Source organism: Pseudorca crassidens, chromosome 18, assembly GCF_039906515.1.
Source record: "Pseudorca crassidens isolate mPseCra1 chromosome 18, mPseCra1.hap1, whole genome shotgun sequence".
Classification (NCBI taxonomy): Eukaryota; Metazoa; Chordata; class Mammalia; order Artiodactyla; family Delphinidae; genus Pseudorca; species Pseudorca crassidens.
In genome coordinates this window covers 5,778,727-5,803,248 of record NC_090313.1, presented here as the reverse complement: position 1 = coordinate 5,803,248, position 24,522 = coordinate 5,778,727, and the positions used below count along the sequence as shown (strand labels likewise).

The following is a 24,522-nucleotide window of genomic DNA, read 5'->3' as shown; positions in this document are numbered from 1 at the left end:
GATAGTGCTTGAAGGTAGGTAACCCCCTGTAATAAGCCTTTTGAATAAATCGTAGGGTAACAGAGAACACATGTAAAAGGCTGCTGAGGATGTGTCATGCCATGGGAACATGACATTAAGATCTCAGCCTTGCTGGCCAAGCATTCAAGTGAACTTTATATATATTTAGACCAAAACATTCTCCCTCGGCGATTTGCTTGTCTGTACGAAGTTTCCCAAAACAGAGAGAGATGGTATTCAAGCCTTGTTCATGGATGTTTTCTTAGTTTTCAAACTGACCACTAAAGACAGACTTTTTCCTATTGACCCTGTACTCCTGGGGCCAATGTTTGTCATGTTAGCATATCTCTGTGTGTAGACTGATTATAGTTCCACCCTAACCTATACACATTTATGAGTTCATTGATGGACTTATTTTCAGGCTTATTTACTTATGTATTCCATTCACCTTTCCAGTAAAGATTTTTTTAAGTTTAAATTTTATTTTGTTTTAATTTTTATTGGAGTATAGTTGATTCACAATGTTGTGTTCGTTTCTGCTGATTCAGCAAAATGCATCAGTTATACATAGATATGTATCCACTTTTTTTCAGATTCTATTTCCCTATAGGTCATTACAGAGTATTGAGTAGAGTTCCCCGTGCTGTCCAGTAGGTCCTTATTCGTTATCTATTTTATATGCAGTGGTGTGTATATGTCAATCCCAATCTCCCAATTTTCCAGTAAAGATTTAAGATGAGATAGCTTCTAATGTGTAACCACGACCCCACTTCCCTCATGTCCTCTTGCAGAACGAAACCCTATGGTTCCATTCGGAGCCGGAGGGGCTGGTGAGTGGTTGGTTTGCCTGTGAAACACCCTGCGTCTGGGATGTGGTCTGTTCGTTTACTCGTCATTCCATATGGCCCATTGACAGCCGATAGCAACTTTGCCCATCATTACAGTTGGGGAGTTGACAGATGACAGATGTCAGTTGGAGATGGCTCTCTCACACATGGCCAGCCAATCACCAAGCACCCCCCAAAGGTGGGGACAAGATCCCAGCCAACAGATGGCTTGGCCTGTCTTGAAGAGGCAGTAATTAAACATTTTGGCTAGAAATCTCCTTTTTTAGGTTTCCCTTAAGGAGTTGTCATTCAGCCCCATATGCACTGATTTTTCTCCTTCTCCAAACATTTTTTCACACTGTCATTCAGGCACTTGACAGAAGTTCCCACAAGTACGTTTTCAGAGATTCTGGTCAAATCAACTCCAGAAAACCAAAAGATGAAACCTGTCATGTTTAATACGTTGAAAAGAAACAACTGAGTTACAGATAGCAGCTTCATGAAAGCCAGAGGTGGTTTTGGTAGAAGACTCACTGCTTCCTTTAAAAAACCAAAAACAAACCAAAAAAAAGGATGTTCTCAAAGGCAACTACTTTTCTTACAGCTTTCTTCATATTTTTGGTGATGTTTATGTTTCAAGAAGATTGTTCTTTTTCCCAACTGGGATTCACCATCTGATTGTTTGTGTGAAAAGTCCTATGTATTATGGCCAAAGGCACGCTATTTCAGATCATGTCCCACAAGCTCACGGCGGAGCACGGGCCTGTGATAGGAAAGAAAAACTTCCTTCCTGAGAAGAGGATGCGGCTTTATCTGGGGTCGCTTCGTCCAAACACTTCATTCAGACCCACTTCTGGGGATTCTCTGCTTTGCGATTCTTTCCATTTCACAGAATTCTTCTTGTGGGAGAAAAACACCATATATGTGTCTAATGGAGGAATACAACCCTTAATTTAAAAGGCTATAAAATATTTTGATATAAACCTGTGAAAAGTGCTACTCGGGGCAAGAGTCCTGTTTATTTTTTTCCTGTTCGCTTAAGGGAACTAACTTTTCTCGAGACAAATGGTAATGTTTTTTTAAAAGTCATGTCGAGTAGAGGTTTTCCTAAGGGAAAGAAAAATCTCTCTTCCAAAATCTGAATATCTTTGTCTCAGTGAGCGCTCTAGAGAAAAAAAATATGTATACTCATATCCATGATTTATCGAAGGAAAAACCGGCTACGTATTAAATTATGATGATCAACATGCTTAATTTCATCAAGTGCTGTGTCTTACAGAACTTTAATCCAAGTAAAGTATTCTTTTTTCTTAAAGAAAAACACGCAGAACCGTAATGCATAGACATACACCCCTGGAAATGAACTGTATATTTTCTGCTTTTTCATGTTATTGCCACCAGTGGCTACACTTATATCTGCGGTGACCACAGTTCATTGATCACTGACACGATGGAACTTCATGGCTTCCACATGTCGTTACCAAATGTGACAAAAATGAGGACCTTTCCATCCATGAATCAGGGATGGGACAAGAAGAGGTACACCTTCAAAAATCCAGAGATGACTACTGGGGAGTTTTGATTGTGCATTATTGGTACAATTTCTTATCATATTCCCTTTAGAGTTGCTGTCATTCATCATTGAAGTTGACTCAAGTTCTTACCTTTAGGCTAGTATTAGAAGGTTTTGCAAGTTCATGCAACTTGTCTTAGTAATGGTCTATTAATCTCCATATCTGTAAACCACACACCTGAAAATCAAGTCATTAGAAATCATATTAAAAATAATACACAATAATTCTTGCTGTTAGTTTTCTCTTCCAATATTTTTATTTAATACATTTCCCACTTGTAAGAGTCCACAGAATTAGTTTGCCAAAATGAAGCTCTATATAAATAATTCATTTCTAGATGCTTTTCTTTACAATTCTGTAGCTGCTGGCTATTGGGATGTAAGGTAGAGAGCAAAGGCAGATCAGACCCAGGCTCGGTGTCCTTTTAGTCTTAATGCTGGTATGACCAGCTAAGTCTGGGTTCTCCCAAGAGCAGAGCCTGAGCCAATGATGTGAGTGAGAGTAATTTATTAGGAAGTACTCCATGGAGCCAGGAAAGCAGGACAGAGAAGGGGCGAAGCTGGGCAAAGGTGGGATTTGACATGAGGACCCAGACTCTGCGGGTCTGCGGGTTTTGACATGAGGACCCAGGGTTCTGCGGGAGCTCTGGAGGGTGTGTGCAGACCGGAGACTAAGTCCTGGGCGTTGGTCGTTCTGATACCGACCAGAGTTCTTCGCCTTCCCCAATCAATAGAAATTGACTAGAGCCCAAACAAGAAATTCAGGCAGGACTTTATTGGGGCCCCTGCTGAGCGGGGGGGGGGGGGAGCGAAAACAAGTAATCATTTTCCTTTCTTGCTCACTCCCTGAAGGAGGGCGAGCTTGTTCCTTACATGGGGTGAGGGTAGGGGTGTGTCCAGGGGTCAGGCTGGAGGGGTGGCTTAGGTGATGTTGGTGTTGAGTGCAGGGGACATGCGCAGTACCCTGCTTTTGCTCCGGGCTCTTCAAAAGTGGCAGTTGGGTTTTTTGGTCTCTTTGTATCTTTTGTCCAAAATTTGCCCCAACTGGGGATGCTAGCAGTTATTTTTAGTCCCATACAGTTTCTTTGTATTTTGTAGCTCAAGGAGACGTTTGTCCAGGTGCAAGCATTGCAGCGCTGCAGCAAAGGGTCCCGGGTCCCAGCCTGCCTCACTTCCACACCAGTCCTTGGCCTTGAGCTGGTGGTGGTTTTCGAGGGAATTTCTGGCTGTTAGTTGGGCAGTGAACACATTGGCCAAGACCAGTCTCTGAAGGTGGCCGATGTGAGCCATTAGCAGACAGTTCACAGAAACTGGGAGAAGGATGCTCAGGGCTGGTGAGAGGCACAGGTTCTACGTTAGCTGGGGAGGGGGTGGAAAGGAGCAAACTCTGCGGCGGCACTGACCTTGGGAAAATTACAGTCTCAGGTGACCAGGTTCCTTACCTGTAAGAAAAAAGATGGGAAGGAGGGTTACATAAGAAGACAATGTTGTTGGGAGGATTAAATAACATAATACCTGAAAGTGCCTGACGCAGCTCCTCAGGTGCGCTAATCAGGTCACACCTGTTACTGTCTTTCTGTGCTTTTTAAAGTAAACTGCTTTTCCATATCATTTCCAGGCTAGGAATGTTCAGTGTTTCTGGTTTCCTGCAGAGAGCTCCTAATGGTGGCATTTGAGGTTATTTATCAATGTGAATCCAACATTTCCACCAGCCACCCCATAGATCAAAACTGTTCAACCCAGCGACCAAGGTCGTGGGGATCTGTGAAGTCCATGAACCCTCTGAAATTGTGTAGAAATACAGAATGCTCCTTATTCTAGAAAAAGAGCCTATTGCTTGGATAGGCAGGGTGGTGTTGAGCCCAGATTCCAGGTCACACATTTCTGGCTGCGTGACCTTTGAACTGTTCACACTTCAGTTTTGTCATCTAGTAAGGGGAGAGCTTGACCGTGAGACCTCATGGGGCTGTGAAGTTTAAATTAGTAAAAACCACTTATGTGAAAAACACTGAAGGCACATTGAAATTATGTGCGTGTTATCATTTATATTACTGCTAGCATTAATATAGCATTGTTATTATTACCATCACCCTATCATGGTATGCTTAAAGGGGTCTGTGGCCAAAAAATGTCTGGGGACCACAGCCCTGATACACTTGCTACTGTAACCTTGCTGTTCTCTAAAAGCCCCCATACACATTCCTGCATCTGTGCCTTTGCTCTAGTGCTAACTTCCCCTAAAGGGTCCTCTCCTCCTAATACACTGGCAGCCATTCAAGGGCCGACTCGTCTGTCCAGCAGCTATGTCTCTGGCCCCAGCCGTCTGGCTCTCCCTCCTGTGAATCCCCATCTTACTGACAGTTTACTTAGCCAGTCAGCTATAATCCAGCACTTCTGAGGCTACCTTGAAAGTTCCCCATTGTCTTATGTCTCATCCCAGTAAACCCTAAGCATGCAGAGTAGATGCTCAAATACTATGTGTTCAATGCGTAATTTTATTTTATTTTAATTTTTATTGAAATATAGTTGATTTACAAAGTTGTGTAAGTTTCATATGTAGAGCAAAGTGACTCACTTATATATGTATATATATTGTTTTTCATTTTCTCTTCCTTATAGGTTGTTATAAAGTATTGAGTATAGTTCCCTTTGCTATACAGTAAGTCCTTGTTGGTTATATATTTTATATACAGTAGTATGTATATTTTAATCCCAAACTCCTAATTTATCCCTCCTCCCCTTTCCCCTTTGGTAACCGTAGTTTGTTTTCTATGTCTGTGAGTCTCTTTCTGTTTTGTAAATAAGTTCATTTGTAACTTTTTTTTTTCAGATTCTACATATAAGTGATATCGTATGGTATTTGTCTTTCTCTGTCTGACTTACTTCACTCAGTATGATAATCTCTAGGTCCATCCATGTTGCTGCAAATGGCATGATGTCATTCTTCTTATGGCTGAGTAATATTCCATTGTATGTATATACCACATCTTCTTTAGCCATTCATCTCTCGATGGACACTTAGGTTGCTGCCATGACCTGGCTATTGTAAATAGTGCTGCAATGAACACTGGGGTGCACGTATCTTTGAGTTATGGTTGTCTCCAGATATATGCCCAGGAGTGGGATTGCTGGATCATGTGGATGTAAATTGATACAGACACTATGGAGAACCGTATGGAGGTTCCTCAAAAAGCTAAAAATAGAGTTATCCATGCATCATTTTAATGGAGCTCGTGCCTGTTGCCAAAGTAAATATCAAAGAGTGAACTAGCCCTTTAGGAAGGGATATTAATGTTATGAGTGCCTCATGGAATGCCTGACACATAGTAGGGCTCAATAAGTATTACTGAGTGGATAATACAATAATCAGTAGTCAGGTTCTACTTAAAAGACTATGCTTGGAGTAGATACCAACATTGATGAATTTTATGGCATCATTACTTATTACCATTTATTAAATAAGGGAGGGAAAATATTATTTCCATCACGAGTCACGGAGAAGGCAAAGGATTACAACAGAACTGGAAACAAGAGAGTAGACTTTTCTACACACTACCGGTTCTAAAGTGGAAAGTGTCACTAGCTATAGCAAGCTATTGCCTGACACTAAAATAACTGTTTCTGTGGGGCTGGTTGATGATACCTCGTTAGTGATGGAAGATAATGAGATGATAAGGGCAAGATTCATTGGCCTTTCAAAGGCTTTTGATTTACTAAATGACACCATGGGATAAGCTAATTAAATTTGGCTTTTCTCCTGCAGTGATGGCTGAGTTCTGATCTCATTTGATTAGTAAGGAAAATCGGGGGCTGTTTGAAGGCCATCAGCCTGATTTATTATGATTCCTATCTGATGGTGCCTTAGGGCTCAATAACTGATTGGCTTTATTTTATGTATTTTTAAATTATCTTTCTGATGCTAGGGATAAGCCAGGAATTCACTTACAGAGCAATGATAACACCACTTCAAATACCGTTTCCCTTTGTGTCCCAGAACTTAATATGCTTTGCCTTCTGAGTCACTACATTCGCCAACAAGGAAGATTCTGAAAGATAAGCTTACAGATCAGATCGTGAAAACCTTGAGTGGTGACAAACTCCCCTGATACTGAGGAAGGCAAAAAAATCCGAATGAATCTAAGAAAAGCAGAAAGGCAAACAGTTTGATATAATTTAGTTATTCAACAAGTCTACCTAATTGTCAGCTTCCAGGTAATTTGCTGCACGTTCACGCAACTCTGTTTTAATGGTAAAGCCTAGCATTTTTCTCAATAAATACTGGTTTGGTTGGTTCAACCAAGTCCCACATTGAACTACAGACTACTCAGTAATAGGAAGAAATAACTAGACTTGTTTTTCAGACTGAGGCATATATTTAAAATGTTTGACACCTACAAAAAGCTTGTAATTCTTTATTGAATTTGAACTCTCTTCTTCATTGACTAGAGTTAAATGTAAAGCAATCCTCTTTTTAACTATAATGAGGTTGTTTTTAGAACTTGAGAGTTGAGATTTATTTCCATTAGGCTTTCAAAGACACACCTGTAAATAGTCATTCAAAAAGTTGAGCTAAACTCCAAGAATGAAATAAATCATAGTTCGTAACTAGGATTTATAGGAGAATGATAAATTGGGCTCCTGGTCTCTCTCTTCTATAATAGAGAACAGCACAGAGTTAAAAGCCTATTAGCAACATACGCCTACCATATGACCCCACAGCCATTCTGCCCCCAGGCCTTCACCCAAGAGTAATGAAAGTATATTTCCATACCAAGACTTATGCACAAATGTTCACAGGAGTCTTTTTGTGAAAGCCGAAAACTGGAAACTGCTCCAACTTCCAGCAACAAGTGAATGGATAAAAATATTGTGGCATATACAGCATATACTATGTTACATGACTCAGCAATAAAAAGATGAATTATTACTACGCCACAACACTGATGAATCTCAATACTGTAATTTTTCATTTGTATACATTTCTTTAAAATCCAATCTAATCTATCGTGACAAAAAGCAGATCAGTGTTTGCCTGGGACTAGGGTAGGGAGTGGGATGGGGCTGATGAGGGATTGGGGAGTGTATTATAGTAGTCAGGGTTCTTCAGAGAAATGGACCAACAGGATGTGTACAGATAGAGCTAGAGGTAGATTTATTTTAAGGAGTTGGCTCCCCACATCTGGAGGGGTCCGTTGATGTTGCAGCTCAAGTCCAAAGGCCATCTGCCAGCAGAATTCCTGTCCTCTTGGAGGATCTCATTCTTTTTCTCTCCAGGCAGTCAACTGATTGGATGAGGCCCACCCCCACTAGAGTGGGCAATCTGCTTTACTCACATCTACCAATGTAAATGTTCCTCATCCAAAAAGCACCTTCACAGAAATAACCAGAATGATGTTTGATCAAGTATCTGAGCACTGTGGCCCAGAGAAATTGATACATAAAATTAACCAGCACAGGGAGGGCCAGTAGTGAGGATGATAAAAGGCCATGCGGACATTTGGGGGGTTCTGTATATATGCTGATTATCCTGATTTCAGTGATAGTCTTATGGGTGCATACGTAAGTGAAAGTTTATCGATCTGTATGCTTTACATATACACAGTTTATGGTATTTCCATTACAGTTCAAATAAAGTTTTTAAAAAGACAGAGACTTAAAAGATAACAGCTGGGCGGGCCGGTCGGAGCTGTGGAGGGAGAGCCCTCACCTATGTGCCTTCGATGACTTCCGAAAAAATGCCCATTGTCAGAGAAATGAAATCTTAACATATGAAAATAATCTGCAGACAATAATTACCCCTAGGTTCTACTTTTTAGAAATTACATGATGAAAACAATAGATATGGGATAAACAGTACTTTTGACACTCCTCTGGGCATAATGGAAGACTCTACATTTCTGGTATTAACTATTTTCTTTAAATAAGGTAGTTTTTAAGAAGAGCCCGTTCTTTGGTATGTGGCTTTCTGGCACTGTGCAATGGGTGCAGCACCAGATGGAGACAGGCGTGTCATGTCCTGGTGTACAAATTCACGTTGACAGGGGCACTTTGGGCCAGTGGAGGGTGACTTCTGGCAAGATAATTAACCCTAAACAGAAAGCACGTTCGTCTTTTCCTTCCTCCCCCACCCCATGCCCACCCCCCCACTAGTAATTGGTAGATAATTATTTTAGTAGCAAAACAAACCTTCAAATTATACACGCTTTCTTGTGAAAAACCATGAATTACATTCATTTCATGGTTGTAAATGCTAATGAGACTCTGAGAGGTGTGCTAATGAAAGTCCAAATAGTAAAGTCATATTATTTAGGCCTGGTAGACTCAAGGCCTTCAGGAAGAATGAGGAGTCATTCTCAGTAGTAAATGGAGGACTTCTCTGGTGGCACAGTGGTTAAGAATCCACCTGCCAATGCAGGGGACACGGGTTCAAGCCCTGGTCCGGGAAGATCCCACATGCCATGGAGCAACTAAACCCACATGCCACAACTACTGAGCCTGCGCTCTAGAGCCTGTGAGCCACAGCTACTGAGCCCGCGTGCCACAACTACTGAAGCCCGCGTGCTCTGAGGCCCATGTGTTGCAACTACTGAGCCTGGGTGCTGCAACTACTGAAGCCCACGTGCCTGGAGCCTGTGCAGAAGCCACGGCAATGAGAAGCCCGTGAATCACAACGAAGAGTAGCCCCCGCTCGCCACAACTAGAGAAAGCCCGTGTGCAGCAATGAAGGCCCAACACAGCCAAAAAAAAAATATATATATATATATATATATATATATAGTAAATGGAGGCCTTAAAACAATAACCAAGATGAATTTTTTACAACTTTGTCATCTTTCTAATCCTACACTTCCTCATTGAAAGTTGCCATGAGTCCCTACATGCGGGCTCAATAAAATGTTTCTTCTTATGGCTGCTTCTCTCATTGATCTTTCCCTCTTAAAATGGGGCCCCTGAGATGACCCGGGTGAAAATACCCCTCAGAATTTGCCTAGCCCAGCAGAATAAAGATGAGGCTCCTTTGAGAGCTCACGCACACTCGGAATCCTCAACACAGTGTGCAATTAATTGTATTGTACACGGGAACTGAAACAATTGCTTATCATCAGAGCAGATGACACAGTAAAAGTGGAAAGATCAACTCTGAAGGCATATAGTAGAGTCATAGATGTGAAGTGTAATCACACAAAATGCTTCTTTATCCTCCATCTTCCAATTACACCCCTGTCTTAGCCTACATGTACAGAAAGGCTCTATTCCACCCAGGTCTAGAAAGCTGAGGTTGGAGGAGGGAGGGCTGATTATGGGAGAACATTCTCCTTTTTCTGAGTGGAAAACAAGATGATTTAGCCTAGACTTCCGTTCAAGGTGTATGTGCTTCCAGGAGCTGCCGCACTGGGCCTGATGCATCTCTGTGGGATGGTGGCCTCACTCTCATTGATAACCCCAAGGGGATACTCCATTGTGAATCTTAAACTCCTTTGCAGTTGTTGAATAATTTGTATTTTTTCAGAACACTCCGTAAAAGAATAAGGAATGATTGACGTTATTACGCCCATTTTGCCTGCGAGGGAGCAGAGCCAGAAGCAAGGCCGTGGCTCGGTGAGGTGCATGCTAGTCTAGGCAGAGGGAGAGCTACACACTCCCTTTAATTGTTGCAAATTAGTTTACTTCTCCTGGGAAGTCTAATTCCCTTCTACTCTCCCATCCACCTCCTAACTTCTTATGACATAAGAAAAGCAATGCTTCTCCCATAAATATTATTGGTCTTCTCACCTCTAACGTTGTAGCTAGGACTTAAAGAAATGGCGCACAGGCTCTCTCTCTCTTTTTTTTTCCTGAGGCAACCCATTTGTGGACTGCTATTTCTCCAGGAGCAGTAATAACCACAGTCGGGCTGGACTGTCTTTTAAATACAGGCATAGGTCTTCTGTGTTTTCCAACAACTGGGAGGGGAAAACATTTGCATAATATTCATTTATTTTGCATCATGGCAGGGCACAGGGGTACTTTCTAAAATGCTCATCTGATGTCCCCCAAATGACAACCTGTGTTTCTGAGCAAGCTTTCCCGCTTTCACCCTGTATGTGTCTCCTGTGATCACTTCATATCCAAATGGGAGAAAACAACTTCAGTAATTGCCGACGTAATTGGCAAGCATGGCTCTCCAGGCTGCACTTACTTGTCATGTCAGGCCGCTGCAGAATCACATTATTCCCAAGATGGTACTATGCATGCCTTTCATTTTCCAACCACTGTGTTAAAAATCCCACACTCCACTCCTGGCTGATTTCAGCGACCCAGATGGTGAGATGGAGGGGAGGGACACACACCTGCAGCCACTCTGCCGTCACAGGGAGGTGTCTGTGTGGGTGTCTTCATGTTTGTTTGCAAACTCTACTGATGAAGTTCACCCTCTGCTGGTCCTCAGCTTCCGTAGACTGAGACATCCTTGGGGGTCCTCACAGTACACAGACCCCACAGTGTTGTGTAGGGGGACACAGGCATAGAATTTCTCAGCAGGCTGAGGCTGAAATCACTTATTGTAACTGGGAATAAAATAATGAAGTCACGAGATCACAGAAATCCAAGGATTTGAGAGTTGAAAGGGACCCTAAAGAATATCTAACTTAATTCCCTCTTCATGGATAAAACGCAGTCTGAGTCTCAGTGAGGTTAAAAGATTTAAAAGAGGATAATTTCGTGTTCCTCTCTGTTTTCCTCCTCGAGGGCTTTCAATATTTTTTTGTTTATTTTGTCTGTATGATGTCTTCTTTGAGAATCAACTCTTAATTACACTTGATATTGAGATGGGAAAAACAGATAAAAGGAAGGTCATTATATCTTTACTTTTGGACTTTACATGTGAGTGCGTGATGTCCAGGAAATTCACATTATTAAAGAATGAAGATATATCCCTAAGACCATCCTCATGTCAGAATGTAAACTTATTGGAAGGGGTCCAGATTTCTTATTTAAATATTTCCATATTTAAATCAAATCTTCTATCTTCCTGTCGCCCTGCACCCTTTCTTTAAACTTTCTGAAATAATTATACATGGCTGCTCATTTAAAAATTAGATATCAATATATTATCACCAATGCAGGACACATCTGCAAACTCAGGAGATGAAAATATCAACAGAAATTTCAAAAATCTTGGACCTTTCCTTGTTTCCGCTCCTGGCTCAGCACCTATTTCTAGAATATTCACTATTCTTTTGGAGTCATACACCTTTTGATAATCTGATAAAGATATGGTCCTTTAGCTAGAAAAATAATATATCCACACACACAGAATTCTGTTCACAACTTCTAGAGAACATAAGATCTCAGGTCAAGAACCCCTGTTATGGATTATCTGTAAGAAAGTTAGTCCATTTTTTAGAGTGATTTAATAGCTGAACTTGTGTTTGGAGTCAAGCTGAACTAATGGTAGGTCAACTGATTTTAAGAATAAGATTTTTAGCGAGAACAAATGACTGAGTCTAGGGAAAAAGCCAGCCCAAGATACTTGTAATAACTGAGACCTCTTGCAGATTGGCATATGGGGAGTCATCAGTGAAGGATTCTGAGAAATTTAAGGTAGACACACATAAAATTATGAATGGGATGAAAAGTTGTTAATGAAATGTTTCAATCAATTTTATTATTTCCGTAGGACCAGATGTGGTTAAAATAAAAAGAGTTTTCTCAAACAGCACTCCCATCAAAGGTGAACTGAAGGTCAAAATAAGATTATCCATGCAGAATGTGGATATTTCAAGAAAGACAGAATTATGTGATGAAGTTGCAATGCACACAGAGTAAAAGAAAATACATGTAGGGCGCTGGACCTTGACAATCCCTAAGTTTATTCTTTGATGTGATTCCAGAAAGAGTTTAGAGTTAGGATCTTGAAGAGGAGTATCTATCAGGCAGATGGATTTTAGGAATTCTAGAAATTCCATTTAGGAATTGTCAAAAACACAGAGAATGCACATTTCATTGAAAGACGCACATACTTTGGTAATTTTACAGCACTAGGACAGGCTCTAAGTTATCCATTTAGAGTCATCATTTAATGCAATTATTTACTGAATAATTACCTTTTTTTGGCATGAGGCTAGACAAGATAGGGAGGACAGTGACCCCAGTTAAATATAAATCATGATTAGTACCATCAAGAGGATTACTGAATAGAAATAATATGCATGAAACTGTTAAGTAATTACACAAGGCAGCATCTGAGTATTGGCCCAAAGAGTGATTTTTAAAGTAGAACAATGGGTTCGTGCCCCGGTCTGGAAAGATCCCACGTGCCGCGGAGCGGCTGGGCCCGTGAGCCATGGCCGCTGAGCCTGCGCGTCCGGAGCCTGTGCTCCGCAACGGGAGACGCCGCGACAGTGAGAGGCCCGCGTACAGGAAAAAAAAAAAAAAAAAGTAGAACAAGAACATATACACACTGCTGTATATAAAATAGATAACTAATAAGGACCTACTGTATAGCACAGGGAACTCTGCTCAATACTCTGTAATGGCCTATACAGGAAAAGAATCTAAAAAAGAGTATATATATATATAAGTACATGCATAACTGATTCATTTTGTTGTAGAGCAGAAACTAACACAACATTGTAAATCAACTCTACTCCAAAAAATTAAATAAAAAAAAAAGAAGAACAAGAAAAGTGAAGGAAGAAAGAGATGGATGAAAAGGTATTTGGAGGACATTTTTCTGGAGGAGCTGAGAATTAAGTTGGTTCCAAGGTGTGGAGAGGATTTGGATAAAGGGACGGAGTCGGATGAAGTGCGTGTTGTTTTTAGTTTTACTTCGTGCTGTATTAAAATAGTTTCCTGCGCGTTAAGTTGAGGCTGAAGGAGATATTCTGGGCCAGTTAATCAGCACCCCTAGGGGAGAGATGACTTCACAGCCCAGCTTCCAACGTGATAACCCGAAAGGGGAAGCAGCCTGCCCACGCCCACCTCCCTCGAGGCTGCACGCGGCGCTGTGTTGCAAACTCAGGGTGCGCCTGACATTTTGTAACAGGTGTGACCAATTAACTCAGTGACGCTATGAGCCAACAGGGCTGTTTGGGGTCATGTAGACAAAACAACAGCACGAGTGGCCAAATCTGTCATTTTTATCGAGCTATTATTTTGAGGACATGTAATTACGGGTCTCATTTCTTGAGGAAGGCTTTGAGGATGTCTCTTAATGAGAGTACGGGCGTCAGGTGTTCCAGGGGTTGGTGCGGGGGAGATAACATTTTCCTCCAGGGGAAAGGATCGCCTTTTCCAGTGGAAATTCTTACATGGTAATTTCCAAGGAAGGAGAAGTGAATCAGGAAATGTTGATTATTTATTTTTGAGAGGGGGTGGGGGGGATTTACAAAGTGAGCAGTTTATAGGACATATCTCAGAGTAAGTAAGCTCTGGTCACCCAAACAATGTCAAACAGATAAATGCCATTGATTACTGAGAAAAGTGGAGGACAGTCACTGTGGGATAGGATCCAGGATGTCAGTGACTTCAAGGGACGGGAAGGGGTCCTCCTGACCTGTGTGACCTCTGTAGGTCTGCATGAAACATCGTGGTGTAATGTTGGCTTTGCTCTGATGAGAACGCATCTGCACAGCTTGCATATCCTAGGGAAGCCTGTGCCGTGATCACCCAGTCTGTCCTGAGATGGAAAATCCTTGAACAAAGTGTGCTTCCTGGAAAGTGTCTAAGAGGCACACATCATAGTCAAACTATTGTCCCCTGTCACTCATTTCCACTTCTCCTTACTCATGTCATCCACTTCCCCTTCTGCCCAGTCACACCCTTCCTTGGTGTTCACTTTTGTGCGTGCTCAGTTACTTGGAACTTGGAGTCTCTTGGTGTGTACGCCCTCAAGTTTCAAATATGCTCACGTCAATTATGACAATAGGTTTGTTTGTGAATGTGGCTTTATTAGTTTCCCAGGTTGTTGAAATAAAGTGCCACAAACTGGGTGCCTTAAAATGTATTGTCTCACGATTCTGGAGGCTAAAAGTATGAAGTCAAGGTGTCAGCAGAGCTGTGGTCCCTTGAGACTCTGAGTAGACTCTTTCCTCTTCCTTGCTTCTGGGGGTGTGCCAGCAATCGTTGGGTACTTCTTGTCTTGTAGAAGCATCGCCCCAATCTCTGCCGTCATCTTCCGTGGCGTTCTCCTCATGTGCATGTCTGCCTCTGTTTCCAAACTTTCCCCTTTTATAAGGATAGCGGTCATGTTGGGATAGGGTCCACCCTAATGGCCTCATTTTAACGTGACCGCCTCTGTTAAAACTCATCTCCAAATAAGGCCACCTTCTGAGCTACTGTGGGTTAGGACTCCAACCTATCTTTCTGCGGGGACACAGTTCAATCCATAACACTGGTATTCAAGAACCATGGGTTGGCTCAAGCATTTTTGAGTTATTCCTGATCTCGCACGAATGGGTTCTAAGAGTAGCAGAACCTCCACCCTGTAACCTTAGGGGTCACGTTCCAGACGGTAAACCCGGAACCGTCCTCTGTTCTGTCCCTAGTCAGAAGGTTCACTGTCCCTGGCCTGCAGCAGTTGGCCTAGCACTTGGTCCTGTGAAGCCTGCTCCAACCTGATTCCGCTTGACCACTTGAAGCCACCGAAACACTGTGCTGTTTGCACAGTCCATCTTTACTGCCAGAGTTTTCATATCACCAGAAGGAAAGAGCTGGGACTTCACCACTCAACTAACAGGTTGTTGTCCATTTTATTTGCATCAAATGTCTGCAAGAGTGGCTGAGTTTTGCTCTGATCAATTACCCGCATAAGGAGGGTGAGCGTGAGACCTGATTTACCTGCACAGTCTTGCTTGTCCAGGTGTAATGACTACTAGTTCTACACCTCCAGTCCCCAAAGGGGCTTGACTTGGTAGCAAGGTTGGGAGACATCCCTCACCCCACCCGCCTCTAAACCACTGGCAGAACGTGATGCTTGTGCTTCATCCAGTTGTCTTAGGTGAGATCCCATCAGGGCACCATGAGGATTCTGGTGGATAGAATCCCCAAAGCAGGCATATTGGAGCTGCAGCAGAACAATTCTGCATCCTTGTTAACTTTGGCGAGAGAGGAGTTACCAGTCTTGAAGGGAGACTCATGCTTGAACAAAGCATAGCTCAATTGACAATGCTGCCTTGAAGGCTAGAGGTCCTTTCTCCAAGTTTCTGAGCCTAGCATCCCCCATCTCTACCTGTGAGCCCCGCATGCTGACAGATATTGAGCATATATGTCTCAAGGCCTCAATCCAGATTCACTGTAATATAGAAGATGTTGATGGTCTGGTTCCCATATTTGGTGGTGTTATTATGTCCATTACAGTAGCCTCAAAAGGAAATACTTGTTTGAATCAGCCTAAGTAGATGATACACAATAATATTGAATCCAAATGGACTCAGTTATCTTTGGTCTGCTTTCAGGTTGCCTGACACAAATATCTGTTTCACCCAGTGTAGGCTCACTGACTTAGGAAAAAAAGAGGATGAAGATATTCTCAATCACGCTGCCCTTCAAGATATATTTTAACTAAGTTTTTACTAACTTAATTATAATAAATAGTTACATAACCTTTAATACGCTATGGGGCACACAATGATTCCATTTCTCTTTTTGTTGTGGTTATGAAAACTTCAACATCATTTAGTTTGCTCATTGGCATGTAGTAGATATCAAAAATTTGCTAGGTTACATTTAAGCCTCCGTTTCTGTTGATTAACATTTAGGTTAAATGTTGGTACCCATTAACCTATTAACTACGCAACACCGAGTACGAATTGAACACTGGGATAGTATAGGTTAGGCAGGTTAAAGATTACTTCATATATTTCTTACAAACTGTCTCTCAGTATTCACGTATCACCTTCGTGTGGATAACCTCTGGGGCCTAGGACAATAGCTACCTACTGCTGCGTAACAAATTACCACGCACTCAGCACTTAAACATCATGCATTTATTTTCTCGCAGTTTCCATGGGTCTGATGTGTGCACTAGGTTACTTCGGTCCCCAACTCAAGTTCTCACCAGGGTGAGAGTCAGGATATTGGCTGAGCCTGTGATCTCATCTGAGGCTCAGGGTCCTCGCTGGATTCCACTGGGTGGCAGAATTCCTGTGGTGGTGGGAGTACGATCCTCGGCTCCTAGAGGCTGCCTGATGTTCTCTGCCACGTACCCTCTCCACACCAGGCAGTTTCCTTCTTCAAGGCCGATAGACAGCGTCTGTTGCAGCCTTGAATCTCTCTCTTTATACTCTGATCTCTTTTGCAGTGCTTACCTGATTCCATCAGATGCATTCAGAATAATCTCCCTTTTGATTAACTTAAAGCCAATAGATTAGGGACCTAAGGACATCTGCAAATCTCTTCCCTTTTACCATATGTTGTAACCTAATAATAGGAGTGAGAGTACATCATATTCACAGGTCCTGGTCATGCTCAGGGGAATCAGATTATCTATCGTGTGTACGTGAGGGGGCAGGAATCCTGGAGCCTTCTTAGAATAGGGGTGACATCCCATGTTCCTTATAAGAGAGGCAAAACTATTGTACTCATCTGTAAAATGGGCATTATACTACTTCACTCATGTGAGGATTAAGTGACGTAAAGCATGCATTTATCAAAATACCCGGGAACATGGTCGTGCTCGTGTGACTTATTAAACAGAAAAACACTGAACCTACAGGGGACTTAGTACTGCTTTACATTCCTGCTGCACCCAAACTTAATCTATTTCAAGGTCACAATGGTGCCCTTCCTTCCACCTTCCCTCCCAGGACTGCTCTGGTAGATGGATGCCTACATGGGGGGTGAAAAGGTGCCCTGGCATTCCTGCAGCCCACAGAGAAAATCTGCTCTGCATTGTTGTGGGTAAAAATCAAGCATCTAAGTTTTGGGGATGGAATGAGGCACCCAGAAGTCATATTCCAAATATTTAACATCCAGTAAGGCACAAGAAATTTCTGATAAAAACAGAGGCCAGGCTGAGATCTGGGCCTCAGGACTCTTGGTGGACATTCACTCTTTAGTTACTGATAGTGACGAGCTTCCACAACGTAAGGGTAGGACTTAGGGCTTGTGATCGGTTGCTGTTTACCACAAGGTATGGAGATGTTTGGATATTTTATCAATCGGTATGCAGCATGTACAGACTAGCCCTAGACTGGTCCTGTTCCTAGTTTAAGAATATTTACCCCCCCAAGAAAATCCCCAGGAGAGGTAATCTGTTAAACCATTGTCAGTAAATGCTAGAGGTTAAACTATCAGCTCTTGGGGGAAAGGCTGTTTTATGCAAATGTGTTGTTAAGATCCAGGTCTTTAAGATGGAGAAGGGAGAGGAGATAGAGATAAAAAGGGGTTGAGTCCAGTCAGCTTTCCTCCCGTGCCAGTTCTTTTTCAGGATTACCACTAACATCTGTTCTGTGCATCAGTTACCTGGCCACAGAGCCCTGGTACTGCTCTCGCACACAGGAAACCATGGGAAACTGGCTTTATTAATTAGAGCGCTTGCCCAATGGAACTATTTGCGTCCATTCATAATTCCTTGACATCCTTGCATAATAAATATTGGGGTATTCACTCATCTCAAGCAATTATCTAAACAAAGCTACATCCATCACAGGGGTTCATAAACTAGGAGACTCAAGTATAAAAAATTCTAATTAAAGGAAGCCTACTTTTAATAGCAAATGCCCCCTTTCTCATTCATATGTGTTAGGTACTTACCAGCCCGGAAATGAGATGCCAGCTAACATGATACATTAGGGTACAGCAGCAGATGCTCTCTCGGAGTGTGGATATTACAGTGGAACATTCAGAAAGCTTTCTTCACCCGCTTGAAGTTCTGAGTGGCCACTCTGAGCATCTTCATCCTACTGTTTGCACCAGGATTGGGGTAGACCAAGCCCGGGGCTCTGGAACTAAGCCTTCTTGTCTGCGTTAGAGGTGTGTTCAAGGAGGCTGTGGCCTGTTCACACCACCTGGACACCCAGCAGATGCCAGGCTGCTTTCAACATTGAGTAAAAATCAGGCAAGTTTGAAATTCGGAACCCACACTCTTCCCTGACCTCGGGGGTCAGAATGTCTTCACGGGACATTTCTGCCTCATTCTAGCTTTCAGTCTTGAAGGACCAGCATGCCATACCCTTCCATTTTTCTGTCTTAAAATGCAAAATATACACACGCCTATCTATAAAATAGATAACCAACAAGGACCTACTGTAGAGCACAGGGAACTCTACTCAATATCTTATAATAACCTATAATGGAAAAGAATCTAAAAAAGTTCTGTATCTATATCTATATCTATAAATGAATCACTTTGCTGTACACCTGAAACTAACACTACATTGTAAATCAACTATATTTCAATAAAAATTTAAAACTAAATAAATGCCAAATCATTGCCCAGGCCTGTGTCAGTTCCTCAGGAAAATAAGTTATGCGTGGAAGCAAGCGTCTCTTGCTGCACTTACCTTCTCACGTGATCACAGGAGCCTTCTCCTGTGAGGTAGGTGCCTTTTCCGGTATTGTAACAAAATCCTCCTGTTGACTTTTGACTTTGTCGCAGAGACTTTGACGCCATTCAAATGAGTTCTTTCTTTGGCCCAATCTCTTCCTCAGCTTTTATTCCTCTGGAAAACGGTCTCCTTATCATTATCTTCAAAAATATGATGATATTACTACTGCGTTATGTACAAATATGGATGCCACCGTCAGTCCTGGAAACTGTTTTAAAAACTTCTCTTCCCACAGAAATGTTGTCACCTCTAGTTCCACTATTCATTCGTTCATTCACGGAGTGATACAACATATGTAATTAAGTCCTGATGTTCCAAAAGGCCCATTCTGCCACCTACAGCCTTACCTTCTACGAAAAGTTAATGGTGGTGGGAAAAATAATGAAAGAACATTCCATTTTCTTAAACATGGAGTAAAATACCAGTGCAGAACTTTATTGTTAAGATTTCACAGAATGATATACAGCTGAAGGCAAGTTAACTTCTCTTTCCTAGTCTGAGTCCAATGTCTTTTTGCACTTTTGGGGGCCAAATCTTTGAGAGGCATGGGATGATGACTGCTTTAGACGTTTCTGAAGATAAATATTGCTAATGATGATTTAAGGAGGCAGAACCATTCTAAGGAAATTGTGTAAAGGATTTTCAAAATAGAAGTTGACGTGTGAGCAACAGGTGACTATCATGACTGGTATCATTAGCTCCATATCTGAAAGTCTCTTGCTTTTTGTTTCCCCATCTTGAACAGTGAAATAATATTGTCTGCCTGCCACCTGGTTATAAAGAGGAATGAAAGAAGCCTTGCTTGGCATTTGGAATTTTTTGTATCAGATTCATTCTAAGTATTTATGTATTTTATTTGCTTAAAAGAATGTGGAATTGAAAACATCAGTTCTTGGGATTTTTTTCAACAGTTGCACCCTATAGTCTATTGTCAGTCAAATTAACACCAGTTAAGGAATGATTATTGAATCTTTTCTGATGCATTGCATTGTGTAGAACAGCACTGTTGCAGGTCTAAATGACAAAACAGCAATTCTCTGCTGTAAACATGAAGTATTATGCAATTACTCTTCATTCTGAGAGCAGCTATCAAATCTTCAGAAGGCTTTTTCTATAGAAAATAGCAAATCAAGCCCTGGTAAAGGTCTCAGTCAGTCTTCAGAATTTCAAACGGCATCTTCCAAAGAAAGAAATATAACATACGATAATTTTTTTTCTTCAGAAATGTATATTTTCAGAAAATATGTCTTTTAGATTTCCAAAGATGGCTTATTGCTTTGTGAAGAGCCATTGCAACGTGTCAGTTGTTTGAATAACACAATTCAAGGCAATATAAGCAACATAAAATAATTATCATGGTAACATCTTGAACTTATAAACTATTTACTCTGAAGAATATGTATAGAGTCACGTAATCTCATTTAGCTGTAAAACCTCTGAAAGTTAGCAGGATGTTGTGTTCTGAAAGGCAGTGTTACAAAGAAATCCTATGTAATTCAAAAGTTGGCAGTAAGTTGAAGGTAGACCCATGCTTCCTATCTCCTATAAAATAATTTTTTATTCATAGTTGTTTATAAGATACTTGGGAAAAAGTGACAAACAAGTTCCTGTGAGGCTGTCTTGGTTTTTTCTCTCCCTTCTTCCTTTCATTCTTTCTCTGCCTTTCATTTCATTTCTGCAGTTGTTTATTCATTCAACAAGTATTTATTGAGAACCTACTACCTTGTTCTAGGTGCTGGAGGTACAGCAATAAATCAAAGAAAAAAAAATCCTACCATTATTGAGCTGGTATTATAGCAGGTGTAGAGAATGAACACGCTCTCTCTTTTTCTCTCTCTCTATAGATAGATAGACAGACAGACAGACAGATCAGTAAACAACATATATGCATGAAAAAATAAGGCTATTTTCCAACACATAAGAAAGTGAGAAGCATGACGTTGTTTTACAAGTTGCAAATCTCTTTAACATCAGGCTTAATAGAAGGCAGCTGGATTCGCATATCTGCTTTTGCATTCCATCTACCCGTGATCCATTGTTTTGGTTTAAGTATAAGGGAAAACAATCTGGCCTCACACACATATGAGGTTTAAGAAGAGAAGATTACTGTAATAGCCTGTTTTTTTTTTTTTTTTTTTTTTTGCGGTACGTGGGCCTCTCACTGTTATGGCCTCTCCCGTTGTGGAGCACAGGCTCTGGGCGTGCAGGCTCAGCGGCCATGGCTCACGGGCCCAGCCGCTCCGCGGCATGTGGGATCCTCCCGGACCGGGGCACGAACCTGCGTCCCCCTGCACCGGCAGGCGGACTCTCAACCACTGCGCCACCAGGGAAGCCCTGTAATAGCCTTTTGAGATAAGTCCGGATGTTCTTCTTTGACACTTCAATAAAACTCAACAGATGATCATTTTGGAAAGGTCAGGTGTGACATGGAACTTGAAATCACACCATTAAACTCTCCACGTGCTGTTACTTTGAAAGCCTTTGGACTAGCTTGTGCTTTGGTTGGATTTTTACTGGTGCATAATTTGATAAATTATTCAGAGCACACATTCCTACTGATGTTTAAAAAGTCATATTTGTTAGTACCATCACTGATCTAATCAGAAAACACTTTGAGTATTGGAAAACTATTAAGCTCACAAGGGCAAACACCAAATGTTCAAAGTTTTAATTTTTGTTCTCAACATTTGGCAACAAATACTGTCAATTGTTTCTCTTGTGATGACCTCATTTTATCCATTTTGTAGAAAATGTCTGCCAGATACCCACGTCTGAATAACCATAGTTCGTCTGTCAGTTGTTTTTTCAAGTAGAAATATTATTCCATGAAAAGAAGCTACTAGTTCAGCTCACAACTCGATATTACTAGTACTTTTCCTTCAGACAACCCATCTGACTTGGATTTGCAACAAAAGCGCTTCATGCTTTCTTCCCATTTCATCATACAGAATAATAAAAAATACCTACTCAAGGGTCAAGTTTTAATAATTTTTTTTACTGTGTAATCAACATATTTAAGTGAAATGAACATTTTTGTTTGTTTGTTTGTGTTTTTTTTTGCGGTACGCAGGCCTCTCACTGTTGTGGCCTCTCCCTTTGCGGAGCACAGGCCCCGGACGTGCAGGCCCAGCGGCCATGGCTCACGGGCCCAGCCGCTCCACGGCATGTGGGATCCTCCCGGACCGGGGCACGAACCCGTGTCCCCTGCATCGGCAGGCGGACTCTCAACCACTGCACCACCAGGGAAGCCCGAAATGAACATTTTTGACTTGCATGCTTGTGCTGCTGAAAAATTTATTGACTACAAATACAGTTTGGTGTCACTGTATTGCCTTGATTGGTGCTAAAGAATCAGCTGAAGTCACTGATCCTTGCTTTTATACCAAGAGGGCAAATGTTGACACAGCATAAAATGTATGTAACATCTTAGTATTATTATAAAAGTAATTGACCTTGCAGCCCCGAAAGATCTCAGGGTTCCCCAGGATCCTGCGACAATATTTTAAGAACTGCTGCTGTAGAACTGAGGTTCTCAAACTTTAGTGTGCACCAAAGTCACCTGGAGGGTTTACTAAAATTCAGATTGCTTGGTTCCACCCCAAGACTTTCTGACTCAGTAGGTCTGGGGTGAACTCAAGAATTTGCATTTCTAGCAAGTTCCCAGGTGAGGCGGATGGTACTGATCTGGGGACCACAATCTGAGAGGCACTGCTGGAGAAGAAGGTAAATTCAGTTCTTCACTACACCAGCCGTCTCGTGTGAAAGCTGAGATCCATGTCTGTGCAGTTATAAGCATGCCCTACATCCTTGGACCATTTAGCATTGCATTTTGCACACAATTATCATGCCATCAATAATTCTGGTAATCAAAATAACTTGAGTAGTGTTATTGACATTGAAATATCTTTTCAGGCTGGCCACTTGAAAGAAGATAGGATATTACAAACATAACATGGACGTGTCATGAAGATATTTTACGGGTACCTGAGGCACCACTTCTAAGCAAGTTTATCATGTTTAAGATCGTGTGTATTATTTCAAGAATGACATAGCTTTTGCTTCCTGTTTCCTAAAATGTTTCTGGAACCAGCCACGAGGAGACTCCTTGGTTGTGTCTATATGATCCATCCAAGTAGTGCCTTTGAGGATGACCTCTTTTTGCCTATCCCAGATCTTTCTCAATGTCCTCAGTTTCCCGTGAAAATGAATGAGCCCGTGACCTTATTTTACTTGCGAGGAAATCTCACTGAAACAAACAAGGACTGCTTATCCAAGTTTTAGAACCAGTCTTCAAGGTGACTGTGTCTTAGTAACTTTAAAGTCACTTCAAGTTAAAAAAAGAAGTTTGATGGATGAAGAACTGTAAGGTAGACAAGCTCTCATTTCAAATATCAAAATAACTCAACATGTCCACACTTTAATTACTTTTGTCAAACAACATGTTTTAGATTCATGGGATGGTTAAACGTTATGAAAAATTGAAACTATTTTTATTTCTGCCGTGATGAAGTGACATTGCATTTCTCAGTATTCCGCTGTTAGCTGGTTCTTCAAAATTTATTGGCATGATATCCCAGTCGGCCCCAACGTCAATCAAATTTATTAAATATTTATTTTCTGCTAAGGAAAAACAACATGAAAGTGAAATATACTAATAACCAAGTGCATGACTGAATATTGAAAGAAGTATTTCTTAAGTGTGTTCTCCAAAGTGTACCTTTTCATTTCACTTAGAGACAATATTTCTAGATCTTTGACACATTTTCGTTTCTCATAGATACAATTTATGTTAGAATAGTCCAAATACATTTTTATTTATTGTGGTTAGGTTTTAAGACCTTCATTACACACTTTTGAATTACAGAAGGATTTAAGTATGAAATTTCATAGCATGCTGTCGAAGAAGGGGGATGCAATCCTGGTGGGATGATATACTAAATCACACATTTTGGCTGTACTGGGTGAAAAATTCTATGGAAAGAAGAATGTCTAAGTTCTTAGGACCAATGAAGGCTTTATTTATCTAAAATTATCACCACCAGCACTGACTTTCAGCAAGTCACATAGCCGGAATAGGTCATTCTAGGTATTTTACCTGTTTTCGGACCAAACGATTACACTTTGAGTAACACTAACCCATTACATTGCCACGTCCAATGCAAAATTCACCAGTTGGTGACAATGACACAATTCATTCACCTTCAGTAGATTTTTGGTTTGTGTTGCCTTTCAAATAAAGTTTTGTACTAAATCATCAGCACTCCCTCACTTTTCCTCAGTAGCATAACTGGGGCTTTACAAGCAGAGAAAGTTCTGGTTTTGCCTGAAATAGTCCTTGCATTTGGAGGGGATAAGCCGAGTGTGTCGGGCCCTCAGCATCATCTTGTTGCAGCATCCCCATACAGACCTGCCCTGCTGCATCTGGGAGGCCTCCACGGTACTTGTTCATCTGAAAGGCAGCTCATTTAGGGGCACGTGGGAGAGTTCTAAAGAAGGGGAAACAACATATTAAAATAGCCCCGAATAATTGCTCAATGGCAGCAACCCTGAACCAGATGGATGGACCTAGTTGTGCCTCTTTACCAATCTCCCC

At 41.5% G+C, this 24,522-nt stretch overlaps 1 long non-coding RNA gene across 1 annotated transcript in view; it reads left to right on the top strand.

Moving 5' to 3' along the window:
* The window catches only part of LOC137211184 (uncharacterized), a 63,499-nt gene extending 39,354 nt beyond the window's left edge, over positions 1 to 24,145 (top strand). The window contains exon 7 of the long non-coding RNA XR_010936939.1: positions 22,842 to 24,145. This is a non-coding gene — a long non-coding RNA (uncharacterized lncRNA). The remainder of the gene's footprint in view (positions 1 to 22,841) is intronic.
* The last annotated feature ends 377 nt before the right edge of the window (positions 24,146 to 24,522 follow it).